A 6,890-nucleotide genomic window follows, 5' to 3' on the forward strand; every position below is an offset into this window, starting at 1 on the left:
TTGTTTGTTATTTTAGGCCTTTGATAGCCTGTCTGCGGTCCCTACTTTAAATACTCCTCCACTCATCACCAGCTGCCTGCCCGTGTATCCATGTAACCGCTGTAAAGCTGCCATGAGCCTATTGTTTGTTATTTTAGGCCTTTGATAGCCTGTCTGCGGTCCCTACTTTAAATACTCCTCCACTCACCACCAAGCTGCCTGTGTATCCATGTAACCGCTGTAAAGCTGCCATGAGCCTATTGTTTGTTATTTTAGGCCTTTGATAGCCTGTCTGCGGTCCCTACTTTAAATACTCCTCCACTCACCACCAAGCTGCCTGTGTATCCATGTAACCGCTGTAAAGCTGCCATGAGCCTATTGTTTGTTATTTTAGGCCTTTGATAGCCTGTCTGCGGTCCCTACTTTAAATACTCCTCCACTGACCACCAAGCTGCCTGCCCGTGTATCCATGTAACCGCTGTAAAACTGCCATGAGCCTATTGTTTGTTATTTTAGGCCTTTGATAGCCTGTCTGCGGTCCCTACTTTAAATACTCCTCCACTCACCACCAAGCTGCCTGTGTATCCATGTAACCGATGTAAAACTGCAGTATTTTGCTTATAAAAAAGAAAATACTGGAGAGATATCAAATGCAGACATTTTAACATTAAAAACAAAAACACATACAACAAAAAACTGGTACAGTACAAAAATTGGCCACCAGCTACAAAAACTTTCTCCTGCAAGTAGTTAACTGAAAGGTTTTTTTCCATTGAAAACACAGATATGGCATCCACCGAGTGTTGTCCTGTCACGTCTTCTTTATATTATTGCCAAGAAGCTGCAACTGAATAAAGCTGAGCTTCTACCTTCTGCCTCTTATTAACTGCTTTTTTTTTATAAAATTGGCTGTTCCGGCCTACTAAAGGTGTCTGTCTGCCCCTGCCTGGTGTTGTCCTCAACTGAATAAAGCTGAGCTTCAACCTTCTGTTCCAAATTACCATTTTTAAAAATGCAATTGGCTGTTCCGGCCTACTAAAGGTGAATGTCTGCCCCTGCCTGGTGTTGTCCTCAACTGAATAAAGCTGAGCTTCTACCTTCTGTTCCAAATTACCATTTTTAAAAATGCAATTGGCTGTTCCGGCCTACTAAAGGTGTCTGTCTGCCCCTGCCTGGTGTTGTCCTCAACTGAATAAAGCTGAGCTTCTACCTTCTGTTCCAAATTACCATTTTTAAAAATGCAATTGGCTGTTCCGGCCTACTAAAGGTGAATGTCTGCCCCTGCCTGGTGTTGTCCTCAACTGAATAAAGCTGAGCTTCAACCTTCAGTTCCAAATTACCATTTTTAAAAATGCAATTGGCTGTTCCGGCCTACTAAAGGTGTCTGTCTGCCCCTGCCTGGTGTTGTCCTCAACTGAATAAAGCTGAGCTTCTACCTTCTGCCTCTTACTAACTGCTGTTTTTTTAAAAAATTGGCTGTTCCGGCCTACTAAAGGTGTCTGTCTGCCCCTGCCTGGTGTTGTCCTCAACTGAATAAAGCTGAGCTTCAACCTTCTGTTCCAAATTACCATTTTTAAAAATGCAATTGGCTGTTCCGGCCTACTAAAGGTGTCTGTCTGCCCCTGCCTGGTGTTGTCCTCAACTGAATAAAGCTGAGCTTCTACCTTCTGCCTCTTACTAACTGCTGTTTTTTTAAAAAATTGGCTGTTCCGGCCTACTAAAGGTGTCTGTCTGCCCCTGCCTGGTGTTGTCCTCAACTGAATAAAGCTGAGCTTCAACCTTCAGTTCCAAATTACCATTTTTAAAAATGCAATTGGCTGTTCCGGCCTACTAAAGGTGAATGTCTGCCCCTGCCTGGTGTTGTCCTCAACTGAATAAAGCTGAGCTTCTACCTTCTGTTCCAAATTACCATTTTTAAAAATGCAATTGGCTGTTCCGGCCTACTAAAGGTGAATGTCTGCCCCTGCCTGGTGTTGTCCTCAACTGAATAAAGCTGAGCTTCAACCTTCAGTTCCAAATTACCATTTTTAAAAATGCAATTGGCTGTTCCGGCCTACTAAAGGTGTCTGTCTGCCCCTGCCTGGTGTTGTCCTCAACTGAATAAAGCTGAGCTTCAACCTTCAGTTCCAAATTACCATTTTTAAAAATGCAATTGGCTGTTCCGGCCTACTAAAGGTGTCTGTCTGCCCCTGCCTGGTGTTGTCCTCAACTGAATAAAGCTGAGCTTCAACCTTCAGTTCCAAATTACCATTTTTAAAAATGCAATTGGCTGTTCCGGCCTACTAAAGGTGTCTGTCTGCCCCTGCCTGGTGTTGTCCTCAACTGAATAAAGCTGAGCTTCAACCTTCTGTTCCAAATTACCATTTTTAAAAATGCAATTGGCTGTTCCGGCCTACTAAAGGTGTCTGTCTGCCCCTGCCTGGTGTTGTCCTCAACTGAATAAAGCTGAGCTTCTACCTTCTGCCTCTTACTAACTGCTGTTTTTTTAAAAAATTGGCTGTTCCGGCCTACTAAAGGTGTCTGTCTGCCCCTGCCTGGTGTTGTCCTCAATTGAATAAAGCTGAGCTTCAACCTTCTGTTCCAAATTACCATTTTTAAAAATGCAATTGGCTGTTCCGGCCTACTAAAGGTGAATGTCTGCCCCTGCCTGGTGTTGTCCTCAACTGAATAAAGCTGAGCTTCTACCTTCTGCCTCTTACTAACTGCTGTTTTTTTAAAAAATTGGCTGTTCCGGCCTACTAAAGGTGTCTGTCTGCCCCTGCCTGGTGTTGTCCTCAACTGAATAAAGCTGAGCTTCTACCTTCTGTTCCAAATTACCATTTTTAAAAATGCAATTGGCTGTTCCGGCCTACTAAAGGTGTCTGTCTGCCCCTGCCTGGTGTTGTCCTCAACTGAATAAAGCTGAGCTTCAACCTTCTGTTCCAAATTACCATTTTTAAAAATGCAATTGGCTGTTCCGGCCTACTAAAGGTGAATGTCTGCCCCTGCCTGGTGTTGTCCTCAACTGAATAAAGCTGAGCTTCTACCTTCTGCCTCTTACTAACTGCTGTTTTTTTAAAAAATTGGCTGTTCCGGCCTACTAAAGGTGTCTGTCTGCCCCTGCCTGGTGTTGTCCTCAACTGAATAAAGCTGAGCTTCAACCTTCAGTTCCAAATTACCATTTTTAAAAATGCAATTGGCTGTTCCGGCCTACTAAAGGTGAATGTCTGCCCCTGCCTGGTGTTGTCCTCAACTGAATAAAGCTGAGCTTCAACCTTCAGTTCCAAATTACCATTTTTAAAAATGCAATTGGCTGTTCCGGCCTACTAAAGGTGAATGTCTGCCCCTGCCTGGTGTTGTCCTCAACTGAATAAAGCTGAGCTTCTACCTTCTGTTCCAAATTACCATTTTTAAAAATGCAATTGGCTGTTCCGGCCTACTAAAGGTGAATGTCTGCCCCTGCCTGGTGTTGTCCTCAACTGAATAAAGCTGAGCTTCAACCTTCAGTTCCAAATTACCATTTTTAAAAATGCAATTGGCTGTTCCGGCCTACTAAAGGTGTCTGTCTGCCCCTGCCTGGTGTTGTCCTCAACTGAATAAAGCTGAGCTTCTACCTTCTGCCTCTTACTAACTGCTGTTTTTTTAAAAAATTGGCTGTTCCGGCCTACTAAAGGTGTCTGACTGCCCCTGCCTGGTGTTGTCCTCAACTGAATAAAGCTGAGCTTCTACCTTCTGTTCCAAATTACCATTTTTAAAAATGCAATTGGCTGTTCCGGCCTACTAAAGGTGAATGTCTGCCCCTGCCTGGTGTTGTCCTCAACTGAATAAAGCTGAGCTTCTACCTTCTGTTCCAAATTACCATTTTTAAAAATGCAATTGGCTGTTCCGGCCTACTAAAGGTGTCTGACTGCCCCTGCCTGGTGTTGTCCTCAACTGAATAAAGCTGAGCTTCTACCTTCTGTTCCAAATTACCATTTTTAAAAATGCAATTGGCTGTTCCGGCCTACTAAAGGTGAATGTCTGCCCCTGCCTGGTGTTGTCCTCAACTGAATAAAGCTGAGCTTCAACCTTCTGTTCCAAATTACCATTTTTAAAAATGCAATTGGCTGTTCCGGCCTACTAAAGGTGAATGTCTGCCCCTGCCTGGTGTTGTCCTCAACTGAATAAAGCTGAGCTTCTACCTTCTGTTCCAAATTACCATTTTTAAAAATGCAATTGGCTGTTCCGGCCTACTAAAGGTGTCTGTCTGCCCCTGCCTGGTGTTGTCCTCAACTGAACAAAGCTGAGCTTCCACATTCTGGCTTTCGCCCTATACTATCAGATATTAAACTGCATTTGGCCTACTAGTGTGGTTATGCCCTTGAAACAGTGTCTGCTGCTCTTGGGTTTGCTACTCCACTGAACAAAGCAATGCCGCCTGTTTAGTCCTGTTACCAATTTTGAACTGCATTTAGCCTACTTTATTCTTTGGCCCTATATCTGTTTCCTCCTCATCCTGCCCATTGCCCAGCCACTGCTAGATGAGTCTGCTGGTACATTGACCTAGACCACTACATTCCCCTTGTACTCTACACAGCCAGAATCTGACCCTGCTGAAAGTAAGGTTCCCCTTCCCGCATGTTATACCACCTTACACAGGGACAGAGAGGAAGGTGCAGATGAAAGTGCAGGTTCCTTCATCAGGTGGGGGGGCATACTCGTTGGCGACGTCACTGGCACAGGGCCCCTCAGAGTACGCAAAAGTGTCCCTGCTGGTGGGAGGCGCCCCCGCCATGCAAACACACATCGCTGTACTTTGAGGGGCCCTGTGCCAGTGCCAATGCGAACGAGTGGGCCCCCCCTGCTTGCTCAGGATCACAGCACTTGCAACGTTGAAATACTTACCTCTCCCTGCTCCACCGCCGTGACGTAGTCCGCATTTCCTGGGCCCACGAAAAACTTGAGCCGGCCCTACTCCCCCCACAACTTTTGCCAAATGACCCCCAATTCCCTATGCCCAACTATTATTATAAAGTTAATTAAGATTGACAAGCTTCAGAAACAAGAATGGATGTTTTTGGCAGTAAAATGTGCACTGTAGGTGTTTTCCTGGCCTCCACTCACTGCCGACTATGCTTCCCCATTGACTTGCATTGGGTTTCGTGTTTCGGTCGATCCCCGACTTTTAGCGATAATCGGCCGACTGCACTCGACTCGACTCTGGACAAAATCGGGTTTCACAAAACCCGACTCGATCTTAAAAAAATGAAAGTCGCTCAACTCTATTCTTTACTATAAGAGCAGTGAGACTATGAATTTATTAATGTAGGAGCAGTGAGACTCTGGATTCTTTACTGTACGAGCAGTGAGACTATGGATTCGTTACTGTAGGAGTAGTGAGACTATGAATTCTTTACTGTAGGAGTAGTGAGACTATGGTTCGTTACTGTAGGAGCAGTGAGACTATGGATTCTTTACTGTAAGAGCAGTGAGACTATGGATACTTTACTGTAGGGGCACTGAGACTGGATTCTTTACTGTAAGAGCAGTGAGACTATGGATTCGTTACTGTAGGAGTAGTGAGACTATGGTTCGTTACTGTAAGAGCAGTGAGACTATGGATTCTTTCCTATAAGAGCAGTGAGGATATGGATTCTTTACTGTAGGGGCACTGAGACTGGATTCTTTACTGTAAGAGCAGTGAGATTATGGATTCTTTCCTATAAGAGCAGTGAGGATATGGATTCTTTCCTGTATGAGCAGTGAGTCTATGGCTTTTTTCTGTCACTGGTGAGGACCTGCACAGGACACTCATATGGTCTGCCAAGCACTGGTGTAGACCTGATATCACCATTATACGGTCACTGTATTGGGGTAATATCAGTCCTAGTACAGAGGTTGTGATTAGTGATCTGTATGGTGGTATTATCACTACGATAATATTTACTTATGGTCTGGTTGTATTTGTCTGTTAATTTGTAATATTATTATTGTGGTATTATTATTACTATTACAGGTGTTGTAAGTCTTGTCTCCTACAGGCAGGGCAATATTAGTAATGGAGACCCCCCATTTGGGGCAGGGGGCGAGGGGAGCAAGGGACTGATTACTTTCACATGGAATGGCTGAATTTCAGCCCCGGACCGGCCCTGCCTCATCAACATGTGTCTCCATAGGGCGTTACTATGGGACCGGCCGTATAGGAAACCATGCTTTACACTGCAGCACTTTCCCATTTCCTTTTGCCTCTATTATGGCCGCATATATCAGCCTGACCATCTGTTCTTTATTCTATGAGTTCAGGTCATTTAATAGATATTTCAGCTGAAACTTACACTAGTAGCGCAGCCGGGCAGATCTTCCAATATTCGGCTTTCGTGAACCGTCCTGACCTGATTATTAGCGGCTCTAAGCTATGGAGAATTATCTATTGATGGGACAAGTATCAGAAGATAAATCCTCTTTCTTTCTGTCGCGCTGTTTTATCCCTCCTCCATGCTTTACACTGCAGCTACAAATCTGATCATTATGAGATTTCTACTTTTTTATCTCCGACATTCCCTGATCGCAGTTCACAGCTCACAAAGGTCTAATCTGTGTCCGGGTCTCACTACAAGGTCAGAGGTCGCTCCGCCATCTCCCACAATGCATTGCTGCCGGCTTCTATGCAAATAACATGGAAATGCTCCGCAGCAATATCCAGCGGTGGTCGGAGCCGCAGATTCAGGGCAATTATCTCCCAATATTTCTCACGCTGATTTTATATTTCCCTCAATAGTAAAACAATCAAATATTAATAATCTCCGTAACTTTACCTCTGACTTCAGGATCCACTATAAATAGGATCGAGCGATCCCAGATCTCCTGCCCAGATGATCCTCAGTGGTCTGGGGTGCAGGCTTCAAACCTGTAGCTGTCTAGGGACAGAGCGGTTCAATTCCACCCTCTGGGCG

At 44.7% G+C, this 6,890-nt stretch overlaps 1 non-coding gene across 1 annotated transcript; it reads left to right on the top strand.

Annotated features, from left to right (window-relative positions):
• The first annotated feature begins 6,803 nt into the window (after window positions 1–6,803).
• On the top strand, window positions 6,804–6,890 carry TRNASTOP-UCA (transfer RNA opal suppressor (anticodon UCA)). The gene has a single exon. It is a non-coding gene; the product is annotated as a tRNA-Sec (tRNA).

This window comes from Ranitomeya variabilis, chromosome 6 (assembly GCF_051348905.1).
Source record: "Ranitomeya variabilis isolate aRanVar5 chromosome 6, aRanVar5.hap1, whole genome shotgun sequence".
NCBI classification, from domain to species: Eukaryota; Metazoa; Chordata; class Amphibia; order Anura; family Dendrobatidae; genus Ranitomeya; species Ranitomeya variabilis.